The sequence below is a fragment of the Stegostoma tigrinum genome, chromosome 31 (assembly GCF_030684315.1).
Source record: "Stegostoma tigrinum isolate sSteTig4 chromosome 31, sSteTig4.hap1, whole genome shotgun sequence".
Taxonomy (NCBI): Eukaryota; Metazoa; Chordata; class Chondrichthyes; order Orectolobiformes; family Stegostomatidae; genus Stegostoma; species Stegostoma tigrinum.
The window spans coordinates 742,976-760,672 of record NC_081384.1 but is presented as its reverse complement, the minus strand read 5'-3'; the positions used below and the strand labels follow the sequence as shown (position 1 = coordinate 760,672).

The following is a 17,697-nucleotide window of genomic DNA, read 5'->3' as shown; positions in this document are numbered from 1 at the left end:
CTCCACCATAGTTCGCAGCTTTCAGCCACCGGAGCAGAAACACGGTCAGATCTCAGTAGCAGAGATAATGGTAACTGCAGATGCTGGATAATCCAAGATAATAAAATGTGAGGCTGGATGAACACAGCAGGCCCAGCAGCATCTCAGGAGCACAAAAGCTGACGTTTCGGGCCGAAGAGTCTAGGCTGAGATGCTGCTTGGTCTGCAGTGTTCATCCAGCCCCACACTTTGTTATCTCAGTAGCAGGCTGCCCGCGTTCTTTCTCAAGGTCCCGGTGCAGGTTTGACAGCCTCTGCTGAACAAGGGGTTTTTATAAATCTCCCGTTCATACCCCTGGCCGGCACTCTCAATGTGACTGCACAGGGTATTAAAGTTCCCGACTCTCTGGTCTGTTCCGGAGAAATTGAGAATTTCATTTTAGGACAACGCTGGGAGCACAGCAATCAAAGAGCTGAACGAAACGATAATGTTTTAAATGTTGGTGAATGTTCTTTAGGTTTTGCTGAATGTTTTGAGCCGTCTGAAGTCTACCTTGAATGTGATGATCCCACTTGAGGATTATTTAATCTTGAATATAAAAATGTTTTGAGTTTTCAGGAAGGGTCACTTGACCCGAAACGTTAACTCTGATTTCTCTCCACAGATGCTGCCAGGCTTGCTCAGGTTTTCTGTTTCTGTTTTTGTTTAGAAAAGTTTTGTTGGATTAAGAAAACATCCACCCGAGTAGGGTCCCCCGCCCGTCCTCCTCCTCTAACCAAAAAAACTGTGCTTGTGTTGATAAGGTAAGGCTTTACTATTTCATTTTTTATCGTGTGCTGGTAAGTAGAGTGATTGGTAAAAAGTTTTATTTCATTTATCTATTATTTGATATTATAGTAGATCTAAGCTAAGCTTAAGAGTAAAAATGGCAGGAGATCCCAGACCCGTGTTGTGCTCCCCTTGCTCAACGTGGGAGCTCAGACACAGGGCTGATGTCCCCGACTCCTTCACATGCAGGAAGTGTGTCCAGCTGCAGCTCTTGTTCGACCGCATGACGGCTCTGGAGCTGTGGATGGACTCACTTTGGAGCATACGCGATGCTGAGGGGGTCATGGATAGCACGTTTAGCAAATTGGTCACACCACAGATTAGGATTGCTGAAGGAGAAAGGGAATGGGTGACCAAAAGGCAGAGGAAGACCAGGAAGGCAGTGCAGGAGTCGCCTGCGGTCATGTCCCTCCAAAACAGGTATTCCGTTTTGGAGTGATAATGGGAACTGCAGATGCTGGAGAATCCAAGATAATGAAACGTGAGGCTGGATGAACACAGCAGGCCCAGCAGCATCTCAGGAGCACAAAAGCTGACGTTTCGGGCCTAGACCCTTCATCAGAGAGGGGTGAGGGTTCTGGAATAAATAGGGAGAGAGGGGGACCCTATTTATTCCAGAACCCTCACCCCATCCCCCTCTCTGATGAAGGGTCTAGGCCCGAAACGTCAGCTTTTGTGCTCCTGAGATGCTGCTTGGCCTGCTGTGTTCATCCAGCCTCACATTTCATTATTCCGTTTTGGATAGTGTTGGGGGAGATGGCTCACCAGGGGAAGGCAGCAGTAGCCAGGCTCCTGGCACTGTGGCTGGCTCTGCTGTACAGAATGGTGGGAAAAAGATTGGAAGGGCGATAGTCATTGGGGATTCAATTGTAAGGGGAGTAGACAGGCGGTTCTGCAGTCGAAATTGAGACTCCTGACTGGTATGTTGCCTCCCAGGTGCACGGGTCAGGGATGTCTCCGATCAGCTGCAGGACATTCTGAACGGGGAGGGTGAACAGCCAGTTATCGTGGTGCATATAGGCACCAATAATGTAGGTAATAAACAGGATGAGGTCCCGTAAGTGAGTTAGGAGCCAAGTTAAAAAGTAGGACCTCAGAGATAGTAATCTCAGGATTGCTACCAGTGCCACGTGCTAGTCAGTGCAGAAATGAAAGAATAGCCAGGATGAGTGCGTGGCTTGAGAGATGGTGTAGGAGGGAGGGGTTCAGATTTTTGGGACATTGAGACAGGCTCTTGAGGAGGTGGGACTATTACAAATCACACAGTCTCCACCTGGGCCGGACTGGAACCAATGTGCTAGCGGGTGCTTTTGCTAATGCCATTGGGGAGAGTTTAAACTAATGTGGCAGGAGGATGGGAACCAAATGGGGAGGTTAATGGACAGTAAGGAGGTAGTAACTAAAGCCTGTAAGGAAGTAGATGATGAAGTCAGTGTGACTAAGGGGAAGAGTAGGCAGAGAGCAGATGATGAACACAAAGGGACAGATGGTCTGAGGTGCATTTGTTTTAATGTAACAAGTGTAGTAGGTAAGGCAGATGAACTTAGGGCTTGGATTAGTACCTGAGAGTATGATGTTATTGCTACTACTGAGATTTGGTTGAGGGAAGGGCAAGATCGGCAACTAAATAGCCCAGGATATAGATGCTTCAGGCATGATAGATAGGGAGGTTAAAGAGAATATCACATCTGTACTGAAGGAGGGCACTATGGAGGACTTAAGCAGTGAGGCAATATGGGCAGAGCTCAGAAATAGAAAGGGAGGGGTAACAATGTTGGGGCTGTCCTACATGCTTCCCAACAACGAGCGTGAGATAGAGGTACAAATATGTAGACAAATTATGGAAAGATGTAGGACCAACAGGGTAGTGGTGATGAGAGATTTTAATTTTCCCAACATTGACTGGGATTCATTTAATGTTTGGGGTTTAGATGGAGCAGAATTTGTAAGGAACATCCAGGAGGGTTTTATGGAACAGTATGGGAAGGGGCCATACTGGACCTGGGGTTGGGGAATGAGTCCGGCCAGGTGGTTGAAGTTTCAGTTCGGCATTAATTTGGGAATAGTGATCACAATTCCGTAAGTTTTAGAATACTCATGGACAAAGACGAGAATGGTCCTCAAGGAAGAGTGCTAAATTGGAGGAAGGCCAACTATAGCAAGATTTGACAGGAGCTGGGGAATGAGGGTTGGGACCAGTTGTTTGAGGGTAAATCCACACGTGCTGTGTGAGAGGCTTTTAAAGAGAGGTTGATTCGAGAGCAGGACAGACATGTCCCTGTGAAAATGAGAGATAGAAAGGGCAGGATTAGGGAACCATGGATGACATGGTTCAAAATGAAATTGTGAGACTAGCAAAGAGGAAAACGGAAGCATACATAAGTTCAAGGTGACTGAAAACAGATGAAGCTTTGGAAGAATATCAGGAAAGTAGAACCAGTCTGAAACGAAGAATTAAGACTGTTAAAAGGGGTCATGAAATATCTTTATCAAACAGGGTTAAGGAAAATCCCAAAGCCCTTTATTCATACATAAGGAGCAAGAGGATAACTAGAGAAAGGGTTGGCCCACTCAAGGACAAAGGAGGGAAGTTATGTGAGAAGTCAGATAAAATGAGTGAGATTCTTAATGAATACTTTGCGTCGGTATTCACTGAGTAGAGGCGGATGTTGAGGTTAGGAATAGATGTTTGATTACGCTAGGTAAAGTCAGCATAAGGAGGGGGTATGTGTTGGATATTCTAAAAGGCATTACGGTGGACAAGTTCCCAGGTCTGGATGGGATCTATCCCAGGTTATTGAGGGAAGCGAGAGAGGAAATAGCCGTGGCCTTAACAGATATCTTTGCAGCATCCTTAAACACGGGTGAGGCCCCGGAGAACTGGAGAATTGCTGATGTTGTCCCCTTGTTTAAGAAGGGCAGCAAGGATAATCCAGGTAATTATCCACTGGTGAGCCTGACGTCAGTGGTGGGGAAGCTGCTGGAGAAGATTTTGAGGGATAGGATCTGTTTACATTTGGAAGAAAATGGGCTTATTAGTGATAGGCAGCATGGTTTTGTGCAGGGAAGGTCATGTCTTACCAACTTGATCAAATTCCTTGCGGAAGTGACAAAGTTGATACATGAGGGAAGTGCTGTAGATGTCATATACATGGACTTCAGTAAGGCGTTTGATAAGGTTACCCATGGTAGGCTGATGGAGAAAGTGAAGTCGCATGGGGTCCAGGGTGTACGAACTAGATGGATAGAGAACTGGCTGGGCAACAGGAGACAGAGAGTTGTAGTGAAAGTGAGTTTCTCAAAATGGAGAACTGTGACCAGTGGTTTTCCACAGGGATCTGTGTTGGGACCACTGTTGTTTGTGATATACATAAATGATCTGGAGGAAGGTATAGATAACAAAGTGTGTAGCTGGATGAACACAGCAGGCCAAGCAGCATCTCAGGAGCACAAAAGCTGACGTTTCGGGCCTACACCCTTGATGAATGGTCTAGGCCCGAAACATCAGCTTTTGTGCTCCTGAGATGCTGCTTGACCTGCTGTGTTCATCCAGCTACACACTTTGTTATCTCGGATTCTCCAGCATCTGCACTTCCCATTATTTCTGGAAGAAGGTATAGATGGTCTGATTAGCAAGTTTGCTGATGACACTAAGATTGGTGGAGTAGCTGATAGTGAAGGGGACTGTCAGAGATTACGGTAGAATATAGATAGACTGGAGAGTTGGGCAGACAAATGGCAGATGGAGTTCAATCCGGGCAAATGTGAGGTGATGCGTTTTGGAAGATTTGATTCATGAGCGAACTATATGGTAAATGGAAAAGTCCTGGGGAAAATTGATGCACAGAGAGATCTGGGTGTTCAGGTCCATTGTTCCCTGAAGGTGGCAACACAGGTCAATAGAGTGGTCAAGAAGGCATATGGCATGCTTTCCTTCATTGGGCGGGGTATTGACTACAAGAGTTGGCAGGTCATGTTACAGTGGTATAAGACTTTGGTTCAGCCACATTTAGAGTACTGCGTACAGTTCTGGTTGCCACATTACCAAAAGGATGTGGATGCTTTGAAGAGGGTGCAGAGGAGGTTCACCAGGATATTGCCTGGTATGAAGGGTGCTGACTATGAAGAGAGGTTGAGTAGATTAGGATTATTTACATTAAAAAGACAGAGATTGAGGGGGGACCTGATTGAGGTCTACAAAGTCATGAGGGGTATAGACAGAGTGGTTAGCAAGAATCTTTTACTGAGAGTGGGGGACTCATTTACTAGGGGTTCACGATTTCAAAGTGAGAGGGGAAAAGTTTAAGGGAGATAAGCGTGGAAAGTTCTTTATGCAGAGTGTGGTGGGTGCCTGGAACACGTTGCCAGCGGAGGTGGTAGAGGCGGGCACGATAGCATCATTTAAGATATATCTTGACAGATACATGAATGGGCAGGGAGCAGAGGGATACAGATCCTTAGAAAATAGGCAACAGGTTTAGAGAGAGGATCTGGATCGGCGCAGGCTTGGAGGGCCAAACGCCCTGTTCCTGTGCTGTAATTTTCTTTGTTCTTTGTTCAGTCAGGTGAAGTGTGTTCATTTTGGATGAGGATCGACATTTTGGGTGGCCAGTAGGAGAGGAGTGAGGCTGGGTCATTGACTCCTGAAAGCCAATCAGTGTGAGATGATGTGGAGGTGCCTGTGTTGGACTTGGGTGGACAAGGTCAGAAATCATATGACACCGGGTTGTAGTCCAACAGGTTTATTTGAAAAACACCAGCTTTCAAAGCATTGTTTCTTCATCAGGTAAAGTGAAGGGAAGCACACAGGCACAGAATTTATAGGCAGAGAGATCAAAAGATTGTACAAGTAGTGTCCACAGTCTGAATAACACGTCTCTGCAGGTGATCAAAAGGGTCAGACGGTCTGAGTAAAGAAAGAAAAATAGAAATTACTGGAAAAGCTCAGCAGGTCTGGCAGCACCTGTGAAGAGAAATCAGAGTTAGTATTTCAGGTCCAGTGACCCTTCCTCTGAATAAAGTATCAACAGATGAATAGCAAGTGAGGGGATGATTTATAATCTGATTAATTGAGGCACAGAAATAATTATAAAGAAAAAGAAGGTGCTGGAGACAAACAAAATGGCTGGAATAGCATGGCAGGTATAAGAGTTGCATACCAAGTTAATAACCAAAGTAACAAGTAAACCAAAACTGTGCGTAACTACTTAAAGTAGAGGGATATAACAATTCAAACAGCATAGTAAGGAAGATTTTACAGCTACAGAATAGTGTGCTGGGGTCACATATAGTGTGACATGAGGCTGTCTTCACCAATATGAAACTTGGCTATTAGTTTCTGCTTGTCGATTCTGTGCTGTTGTGCATTCCAAAAGCCACCTTAGAGAACGCTTACCCGAAGATTGGAGGCTGAATGTCCTTGACCACTGAAGTGTTCCCTGACTGAGAGGGAACATTCCTGTCTGGCAATTGTTGTGCAGTATCCATTCATCCATTGTCTTAGCATCTGCATGGTCTCGCTAATGTACCATACCTCAGGGCATCCTTGCCTGCAGCATCTGAGGTAGATGACATTGACCGAGTCACATGAGTTTCTGCTGTGGTGTTCCCACGTGTGATGGTAGTGTCCATGTCGATGATCTGGTATGTCTTGCAGAAGTTGCCATGACAGGGTTGTACAGTGTTGTGGTCGCTATTATCCTGAAGGCTGGGTAGTTAGTTGTGAGCAATGGTCTGTTTAAGGTGTGGTAGTTGTTTGAAGGTGAGAAGTGAAGGCATAGGGATGATCTTGGCGAAATATTCATCATCATCAATGCAAAGAACATGACATAGTTTCTCTGCTCCAGGGAAGTACTAGACAATGATGTTTAATCTATCGGCAATGTCCTGTGTCTGCCTTCTGAGGAGATCATTGCAGTTTTTTGTGGTGGCACATTGGAACTGGTGATCGATGAGTTGAGCACCATATCCTATTCTTATGAGGGCATCTTTCAGCATCTTTAGGTGTCTATTGTGTTCCTCCTCGTCTGAGCAGATACTGTGTATGCATAGGGCTTGTTCGTAGGGAATGGATTCTTTTACATGTTTAGGGTGGATGCTAGAGAAGTGCAACATTATGAGGTTAACCAATGGGCTTGTGAGGTACGGAGGTGTCCATCCGTAATGGAGATGTGTGTGTCCAAGAATGAGACTGATTCTATAGAGTAGTCCATGGTAAGTCTGATGGTGGATGAAGCTTGTTGATATCGCTGTGTAGTTGTTCCAGTGTTTCTTTGCCATGAGTCCAAAGGAAGAAAATGTCATTGATGTCTCTGGTGTATATTGGCCAGAGATCCTGAGCAGCAAAGAAGGCTTGTTCAAACTTGTGCATGGAAATGTTGGCATATTCAGGAGCAAATCTGGTCCCCATGGCAGTTCCTTGTGTCTGGATGAAGAACTGGTTGTCGAAGGTGAAGATGTTGTGAACAAGAATGAAGTAGATGAGCTGTAGGATGGCGTCTGGAAATTGGCAGCTGGTGGTATTGAGTGTGGAGGTTGTTGCAGTGATCTCAGCAACTCTGGCAACATCTGTGGAGAGAAATCAGAGTTAGCATTTCGGGACCAGTGACTCATCCAGATCTGCTGAGATTTTCCAACAATTTCTGTTTGTGACTCAGTACTGAGCCTGCAGAACTCCAGTAGAGATATTTTCCTATCAACCTGTTCAGACATGTTATTACACACCTCTGCAGCAGGTGGGACTTGAATCCATGCCACCTGGCTCATACTGCCACATCACCGCAAGAGACCCAGAGCTCCACTGGAAACTGTTTTACAATCACAAAACTTTGCGCCAGTTTTAGATTCAAGTTACCACTATGTCTTGGATCCCACGGCCTCTTTGTTTTTTGATTTAGAGTCATAGTTACAGCACAGAAACAGACCCTTTTGTCTAAATCATCCATGCCGACCAGATATTCTAAACTGACCCAGTCCCATTTTCCAGAATTTGGCCCAATTCCCTCTAAACATTCCTATTCATATCCTCATTCAAATATCTTTAAAATATCGCAGTTGTACCGGCCTCCACCTGTTCCTCTGGCAGATTATTCATAAATGCACCACCGTCTGTGTGAAAAAGTTGCCCCTTAGGTTCCTTTTAAACCTTTCCCTCTCACCTTAAACTAGTGTTGAATTCTGCTACCCTGGTGAAAAGACCTTGACTGTCCGTGCCGGTCATGATTTAATAAACTTCTGTAAGGTCACTCCTCAGCCTTCAACGTTTCAGGGGAAAACGCTGCAGCCTGTTCAGCCTCTCCCTGTAGCTCAAATCAGCCCAACCCTGGCAACATCCTCGTAAATCTTTTCTGAATCCTTTCAAGTTTAACAACATCTTCCAGTAGCAGGGAGACCAGAACTGAATGCAGTATTCCAAAGTGGCCCTAACCAATGTCCTGTACAGCTGCAACATGACATTCCCAACTCCTGTACTCAATGCACTGACCAATAAAGGCAAGTATACCAAATGTCTTTTTCACTATCTTGTCGAGGGATTCTCAGTGATCTGAGAAAATTGTAACTGTAAGAGCTTCTCCTTTCTTTGAGATTTTTTTCAGTGTTGGAGACGATTTCCTCCATTGCTTAAAATGGTAATTAATGTTTCACAAGCCGGTGCATTATTTTGGAAGATAATAAAATGTGAGGCTGGATGAAAACAGCAGGCCCAGCAGCATCTCAGGAGCACAAAAGCTGACGTTTCGGGCCTAGACCCTTCATCAGAGAGGGGGGTGGGGTGAGCGTTCTGGAATAAATAGGGAGAGAGGGGGAGGCAGACCAAAGATGGAGAGAAAAGAAGATAGGTCGAGAGGAGAGTATAGGTGGGGAGGTAGGGAGGGGATAGGTCAGAGCAGGGAAGACGGACAGGTCAAGGAGGTGGGATGAGGTTAGTAGGTAGGAGATGGAGGTGCGGCTTGAGGTGGGAAGAAGGGATGGGTGAGAGGAAGAACAGGTTAGGGAGGCAGAGACAGGTTGGACTGGTTTTGAGATGCAGTGGGGGGAGGGGATGAACTGGGCTGGTTTTGGGATGCAGTGGGGGAAGGGGAGATTTTGAAGCTGGTGAAGTCCACATTGATACCATTGGGCTGCGGGGTTCCCAAGCTGAATATGAGTTGCTGTTCCTGCAACCTTCGGGTGGCATCATTGTGGCACTGCAGGAGGCCCATGATGGACATGTCATCTAAACAATGGGAGGGGGAGTGGAAATAGTTTGTGACTGGGAGGTGCAGTTGTTTATTGCGAACGGAGCAGAGGTGTTTTGCAAAGCGGTTCCCAAGCCTCCGCTTAGTTTCCCCAATGTAGAGGAAGCCACACCGGGTACAATGGATGCAGTATACCTCATTGGCAGATGTGCGGGTGAACCTCTGCTTAATATGGAAAGCCATCTTGGGGCCTGGGATAGGGGTGAGGGAGGAGGTGTGGGGGCAAGTGTAGCATTTCCTGTGGTTGCAGGGGAAGTTGCCGGGTGTGGTGGGGTTGGAGGGCAGTGTGGAGTGAACAAGGGAGTCACAGAGAGAGTGGTCTCTCCGGAAAGCAGACAGGGGTGGGGATGGGAAAATGTCTTGGGTGGTGGGGTCGGATTGTAGATGGCGGAAGTGTCGGAGGATGATGCGTTGTATCTGGAGGTTGGTGGGGTGGTGTGTGAGAACGAGGGGGATCCTCTTTGGGAGGTTGTGGTGGGCGTCGGGTGTGAGGGATGAGTTGTGGGAAATGCGGGAGATGCGGTCAAGGGCGTTCTCGACCACTGTGGGGGGAATGTTGCGGTCCTTGAAGAACTTGGACATCTGGGATGTGCGGGAGTGGAATGCCTCATCCTGGGAGCAGATGCGGCGGAGGCGGAGGAATTGGGAGTAGGGGATGGAATTTTTGCAGGAGGGTGGGTGGGAGGAGGTGTATTCTAGGTAGCTGTGGGTGTCGGTGGGCTTGAAATGGACATCAGTAACAATCTGGTTGCCTGAGATGGAGACTGAGAGGTCCAGGAAGGTGAGGGATGTGCTGGAGATGGCCCAGGTGAACTGAAGGTTGGGGTGGAAGGTGTTGGTGAAGTGGTTGAACTGTTCGAGCTCCTCTGGGGAGCAAGAGGCGGCGCCGATACAGTCATCAATGTACCGGAGGAAGAGGTTGGGTTTGGGGCCTGTGTAGGTGTGGAAGATGGGGAAAAGATGATCAAAACAAGGTACTTTAAACCAAAGTGGGAGAGGAGTACCAGGTGGGAGGTGAAAAAGAAGGAGCAGTAAACTTTCACAGCTGACTGCCTCTGCTGTTTAATTTCAAGTAATTTTCACTTTCTTCACTGCCCTGTCTACCTGTGACTCCTCTTTCAAGGGACTGTGAACCTACACTCCAAGGTCTCTTTGTTTCACAATAGTCCCCAGGACTCTATGGTTAATTGTATTCGTCTTGCTCCGGTTTGTCTTACCAAATTGCAACACATCACATTTATCTAAATTAAACTCCTTTGTTCGTTGATGGAATATGGACATTTCTGCTGGGGCCATCATTTATTACTTGTCACTAACCACCCCTGAGAAACTGATTGTTAGCTATGCTCCTGATGTCCTTTAGGTGTAACGACGCTCACAGGGCTGGTGGGAATGAGTTATAGAAGTTTGACCCAGTGACAGCGGAGGATAGTGAGTAACTCAAAGAGGAACTTGGAAGTGGAGATGTTCCCATGGGTCTGTTCCAGTGATACATTTACTGTGCCACCATCTCCCCGTGATGGCAATTGTCTGTTTGAATCCTTAATTGATTCCACGAGTAACAATCCTAAGGTTGGTGGGAATACAGACCGGACAGTAGTCTACATTGTGTGACAGTCCTGTATCCCTTGGCTCCACATTCAGACAGGTTGAAAAAACACCTGAGACCACCTTCTGGATGATGGGTCTTGAATGGCTGCTTTGAGGACGATTCCTTTTCCTGCCAAGCACCAGTAAAGAGACTGAAGAATGGATTGCGTCACTTGCTTCTATCAATTGCACTTGAATTTCAAATCAGGCTCAGGATCTCAAATTATGAAAGCTGGCATCGTACAAACACCCTGAATAAAATGGAAATCACACAAATGAAAACTTATTTGACCTTGTCTACTGTTTTCTCTGTAAGCAGCCAAAGGAATTGATCCTTATGTCTAAACTTCATTACATATGCCTGCATTGTTTTCAAAGTGCAAAACAGGCCTCTTCATGTTTTTAAAAAGATGTATTTCATGGAACATTTTAGCTTTGCCCTCATCAGAACAATCTGCAAGAAATATTAAAGTAAAGGGAAATCATTATCAGTCTTTGCTTCCCTGATGAACCCTGAGGGATGTTTTGTTCTGCAAAACAGCCATTTCTTCATTTTCCATTCAAAATAATGGGACCTAGAAAGGTATTTCCACATTCAAAAGCTCATTCGTTCAACTCATTCAGAAGTATTGACTGTTTAACAAAGGTTATGCTCCATATATGTTCTCAAAAAGTGGCACCACCCTTAATTGATGGTTCACTTCAGGAGATTCAGAGAATTATTCTCAGAGGCAAAAAAGCAGCTTAAACAGACAGACCTTTAGTAGATGTTTTATGAGAAAACATTTTCTTGTGCTTACAGGATTGCCTACTGTTAGAAATTTTGCATATCTGACTTGTATATAAGTAAATAATGCAACTATTTTCACATACAACACTCTGTTACTTTGAATTTTGAATTCAGATCAGATTTAGGGAAATTAGTTTACATTGTTGCTGCAAAATAGAATAATTCCTAAAGCTGAACAGTATAACATAATGGTGAAGGCTATTTTTACATCCCAGTTACAATATAATGAGAACCCACAAATTTTGATAATTACCTGAATTCAAAGATCAAGGAAACCAAGTGGATGGACCAATTATACACAGGAAAATCAACTAATTCCACATGAATTACTACAGCATTACAAGCTTTGACAAACCCTTTTCATGGCTTGTCACACAGTGCTCAAACTTCCTTACGGACAGTGAATTTCACTCCATGCCCCCTAAAAGCCCACAAATCGACCAGGAAAAATTAATCTCGCAGGCAACTAATTGGATAAAATGTCACTCATGGAACTGTGAGCATTTAAAAGCAGCTACTCCTCCAATCACAGGCAACTTTTTCATTGCATTCTCTGGTGTGGGAGGGGTCTAGCAATCAGCTGGGTGAGGGGCGTTGTGAGAGTGACATTGGAGGCAGGAAGAAGTTGATTAGATTAGATTAGATTAGATTTCCTGCAGTGTGGAAACAGGCCCTTCGGCCCAACAAGTCCACACCGCCCCTTGAAGCATCCCACCCAGACCCATCCCCCATAACCCACTCACTCCTGAACACTGTGGGCAACTGAGTGGGGAAAGAGAAGTATCTGCAAATGGAGAAGGAGGCTGCTGATTGGAGCAAACAGTTTTAAACAACCTTAGGAAAGAAACTTGAAAAGTTTGTAATGTCTTAGGTAATGAATTCCTTACAAATTAATGTTTGTCAGTTAGTTTGAACAAAACAAACTTTGGTTGTTAAAGTTAAAATTCACAGACACTGCATTAGATACATTCCACTCATCAACTCTATTCTAGAAATTCAATCATTAGTCAGACTTGACCTTTTTACAAATCCATTCCGGTACTCCTTGATTAATCTTGGCTTTCTAACTGATAATTGATCAGAATTTTTGTTTTCAAAAAATTGCCCAACATTGAGGATAGGCTGTTTGGCCTGGAATTACTCTTCCATCCTTTCATTTTTGTTTCATCAGTGATGCAATGTTCAGAACCTTCCCACTCTATAACTCGATTCTGAACTCAAGGCAGATTTGGAAAATGATGGGCAGAACCACTGCTGTTACCTCTCTCCCACAATGCACTTTATCAGTCCTGCCAAATCATCTATTTTCAAAGACATTAAGTACCTCATTTATTCCTCTATCACCATGTTTTTCATACTCAATATTTTATCCTCCTTCTCCTTTACTAAAAAGACCTTCTTTTGTGCTGCAAAGCATTTACTAAGAATTATGCCCAAGTCTTCAACCTCCAATCATTAGTTATCTTTCATTTCTATAACTGACCGTACTCTTTGCTGAAATATTCTCTTGCTGGTCAGATGTTTATAAAACATATTTGGGCTCCTTGCCGATATTTTTTCATGTCCTCACTTTGATTTTTTAAAATTTTCTTTTAATTGTGCCCCTGCAATTTTTAGTGACTATTTTCTTCCATTAAGGCATGGAAGACTTATACAGGTACAGAAGAGGCTCTTTGGCCCATCGAATCAGTAATGGCTACCATCTTCTCTACTCTCATTTTTGAGCACTAGGCTCATAGCCTTGAATGTTATGACATTTTGAATACTTTTTAAAAGCTGTGCAATTTCCAGCCTCAATTCCCCTCCAATGCAGTACATTCCAGACCCCCACCATCCTCTGGGTGAAAAGGTTTTTCTCAAATCCCATCTAAACCTCCTGACTTTCACCTTAAAACTCTTGTTATTGACAGTTTGACTGAGGGGAACAGCTGCTTTCTAGTCACCCTGTCTGTGCCCCTTATAATCCTACACGCCTCTATCAGGTTCCTGTTAAACATCTCTGCTCCAAAGAAAACAACCCAAGCTTTGCTGCCTCTCTTCATAGATAAACTGCTCCATCCCAGGCAACATCCTGGTGAATCTTCTCTGCACCTTCTCCAGGGCAATCCCATCCTTCTTAAAGTGTGGAGACTAGAACTACACGTAGTACTCCAGCTGTGATGTAACCAATGTTCTATGCAGCTCCAACATAACCTCCCTGCTCATATACTTAGTGCAACTATGGTAAAGGCAAGTGTCCCATATGCCTTCTTAACTAGTCTATTAACCTGTTTTGCCACTTTCAGGCCTCTGTGGACAAGCACCCCAAGATCCCTCTGTTTCTCTGAGCTTCTTGGTGTCCTACCATTCATTGAGTATTCTCTGTCTTATTCCTTCTTCCAAAGTGCATCTCATTTATCAGGAATAAATTCCATCTGCCACTGATCTTCCCTTCTGACAAATCCATTTCTACATTCCTCCTCACCATCAATCAGCCAGCTCATGTTTCAGTCATTTGCAAACTTACTTATCATCTCCCACCCCCCAAATTCTATATCTATCATGAACATGACATCACAAATATCTAACATTACATCCATTTATTTTCTGCTTTACTTGACTGCATGCTGTTTGACATCTTGGGGTTCAGGGATCATCTATGGGGGAGGGGTGGTCTACATTTTCTGAGCTCTGCTTTTTTCATTGTAGGAACATATTGTTCTGAACCCACTCCATCTTCTCCATGGCTGCTAATCCAGTGCTCTGACAATCATTTCGACTTCAAGCAGTTGGTTCCAAACCCCTTTCCAAAGCTCATCTGAGCATTTGTAAAACAGACCTTTCCTCAATTGGAAATCCATGCTTCTGGCCAGTCCATGCCTACTTTATATATCACCATCTAAACCTGGGACAAATGGTGAGAGGATAAGGAGGTCACTTAATGAGACCTCAAGGAATTCACCTTTACACAGCTGGAAGCCAAGTGGCTGTAGTGTTAAGCTGATGACTGACCTGGGCAAGTGATGGGTAACTGTGGTTAACCTGAACCCTAACCCTAACCTACCTTAAACACACATCTGACAAGGAGCTGGAATATTGACTGATCCCTGATTCCTAACACAGGAACATAAGATTAAAATCAGGCATAGGCCATTCAACCCTTCAAGACTTGCACCAACACTAAATAAGACCAAGCTTGTGGCCTCAGCTCTACTTTCTTGTCTGCCCTGTAGAACTCTCAACTCCCTTGTCTCTCGAAAACCTATTTCACTTAGCCTTGCATAAATTCTAAGAATCAACTAGATTAACTTCTAGGAAGAAAACTTCATGTTCGAATGATCTTCTGCGAGATAAATGTCTCCTCATCTCCACCTTAAAATAGCAATCCCTTTTTTTAAACTATGCCTCCCTCACCAAGGGAAATCTCCGTTGTATCCTCTGTGTCGAGTCTACTCAGGATCTGAGATGCAGTAATAGAACATAGAACATTATAGCGCAATACAGGCCCTCCAGCCCTCAATGTTGCACTGACCTGTGAAACTGATCTGAAGCCCATCTAACCTACACTATTCCATTATCAACCATATGTTTAACCAATGACCATTTAAGATGGTATATCTCTCTAAACAAGGGGAGTCCAGCAATTTCACACAAAGGACTAGATTTCACATTAGTCCTCACTCATGGGATCAATGTCACTTTGACCGATACAGTTTACTGGTGAATGACAGGAGGAGCTGAAATAAAACAGAAATGGCTGAAGAAACTGAGCAGGTTTGGCAGTATCTGTGAAGAGAGAAAGAGAGTTAATCTTTTGAGTTTGGTATGATTCTCCTTCAGAACTGGGAGTTTGCAGTTTGCTGGTGAATTAATGAGTTTGCCAACGGTGAATGAGGTTGGGAGTTGTTTCAGATGATGGGGGGAATGCCAGTGACCGATAGGGGTTGGGGAGAGCATCAGAATCAGGGCTGAGGAGGAGCAGCCTGAGACTGAACAATGAACACACTCTGGAAACAGTTGTAGGAGATGTTGATGTTAATCTGAAGGAGGAAAGAGATGCTGCAGGGTCTGGGGAAGGGACAGGGTCTGGACTTGTCAGGAGACAGCAGGGCTGTTGAGGGGAGGGTGTGATGTGGGTGGTGAACTATACCTGCGTCAAGATTGAGAGGTCGGGCAGTGACATCCCAATGTCCCCTGTTGCCTGGACATTTATCAGGAATGATGCTGGGATGTCTTGCAGAGGCTATTTGGCCAAATTCCAGATGGTGGTAGCCTCTCACTTGTGCATTTGGACTGAGTCTGGTTGAGGATTGAATAGGAACCTTTAGTTGTCAGTCTGTGAGACATAGGTATTGTGTTGAAAAACCTCATCCTAAATTCAAATAGCTTTAAATCTAACCTGTTCAACCCTTCTTCATAAGTCAAGCCCTGATGCTCTAGAATTGTTGGTTTGAATTTGCTGCCTTTCCCATGTTCTTTTGTCAGATTCTGACTTCTTGTAGGCCCTTCTAAAATACTCAAATTTTGATGTTCAAAAAGCAGCAATGCAGCAGAACACAATCCTTCAGCTGCAGATTCAACTTAGTTCCACCCAAATGCATTCAGGCAGTTTTTAACAGGAACTCTCATTTGGGATAATAGAGAGTCAGAGGCAGTGATTCATAAGAAAAAATCTCCTGTACATGTGTGGGCTGGAACTGCCAGACACTGGCTTCCCTCAAAACTGGCAAAATGCTGACAGCCCCCAAGTCACACTCAGAACATGGAGCTCCTGTCTGTGTGATCAATTTAACATCTGTAAGAAGGTCACTGAGATTCAGACTAGGAAGAAATATCACAAAAGGTGCAAAGTCACACCATCCACGATGTTTTGAGGAGACATTTGTGCATTTGCCGGTGCCTGGGGAATTATTGCTGCAATGGGATGGACTTCAGACCAAAGAGGAGATTGAAGTGTACACCTGTTTAATCATAGATAATGGGAACTGCAGATGCTGGAGATTCCAAGATAATAAAATGTGAGGCTGGATGAACACAGCAGGCCAAGCAGCATCTCAGGAGCACAAAAGCTGACGTTTCGGGCCTAGACCCTTCATCTGATGAAGGGTCTAGGCCCGAAACGTCAGCTTTTGTGCTCCTGAGATGCTGCTTGGCCTGCTGTGTTCATCCAGCCTCACATTTTATTAACCTGTTTAATCATGATATTTTGGTTGCACGTACCATTTAACAGGGACAGGAGAATATGATAGAGGGGAATAGAATGAACTGGACATTAATGAATGAACCCGGATACAGACCAAATGTTTCACAGGTTCAGCACATTCCAAAACATTTTACAGCCAATAAATTACTTCTGGTGCATTGTGATGCAGAAAATATTGCAGTCGATTTGTGCATAGTAAGAGTCCACAGTATTCAGATAATAGCCAGACAATCTGTTTCTGTGATGTTGTTTAAGGGACACAGATATCAGTCTAACTTGGTACACCTGGTGTGTGGCAAAATATGACCCTTCTATTCATTATAACAGGCTATTGGGTGGTACTCACAGACCTCTGATAGCCCAGGTATCTGTGTACAGGTCTCTGTATTGTCCTTAGAGAACTCACCTGGGCAACATGAGGTTCTTGACAATATTTTGCAAATAACAAATAGGTGTAAGTTAGAGACTGACATTGAAGCTTGAGACAGTCAGAACTAGAAATCAAACGTCAGCTACACCCTCGAACTGTGCCTGCAGTTTGATTCCAGATCAGAGACCGTGTTCCTACTCCTGCCATCTGCCTGCTTTATACTGTCCATTGTTCACAGACGCTGTCAAAAGCTTATGATACTTTCTGTAACACAAATTACCAATCACAGTCTGAATTAGTGAGTAGTGTAGACTCAATTTACTCACAAGAAGTGCTGACATGTTGCACTGAATGGCCTTTTTTCTGTGCTATCACTTTGTTGTGGTTTCTGTGGTTCTAACTGATTTATTTAGTGGACAACTGAAAATTTGCAGTCACTGAACAAGTTCTGTACACAACCTCAGTCTAATTTATTGCTGCTGAGACTCCTCATAGTTGCTAGTTATGTGATCACAGCTGATAGTAATACTGGACAAGTCAGAGCCCATGGTTTGATAAATCATGATTTTATTAAACAAAATGAAGGACAACAAATCTATGTAAAACAGTTTAGAAAGATGTTAACATAAACTGCAGTGTAAAGTTTCAGCCTGTTTCCCAGTGATCTTTCCATATCCTGTACAGGTACACCATCTCAGGCAATTAACACTTCCATTTCAAC

At 44.3% G+C, this 17,697-nt stretch overlaps 1 long non-coding RNA gene across 1 annotated transcript; it reads left to right on the top strand.

Annotated features, from left to right (window-relative positions):
* LOC125466467 (uncharacterized) lies at positions 1–10,899 on the top strand. The gene is made up of 3 exons (XR_007250461.2): positions 1–70; positions 689–782; positions 10,689–10,899. It is a non-coding gene; the product is annotated as an uncharacterized LOC125466467 (long non-coding RNA).
* Positions 10,900–17,697: the final 6,798 nt, after the last annotated feature.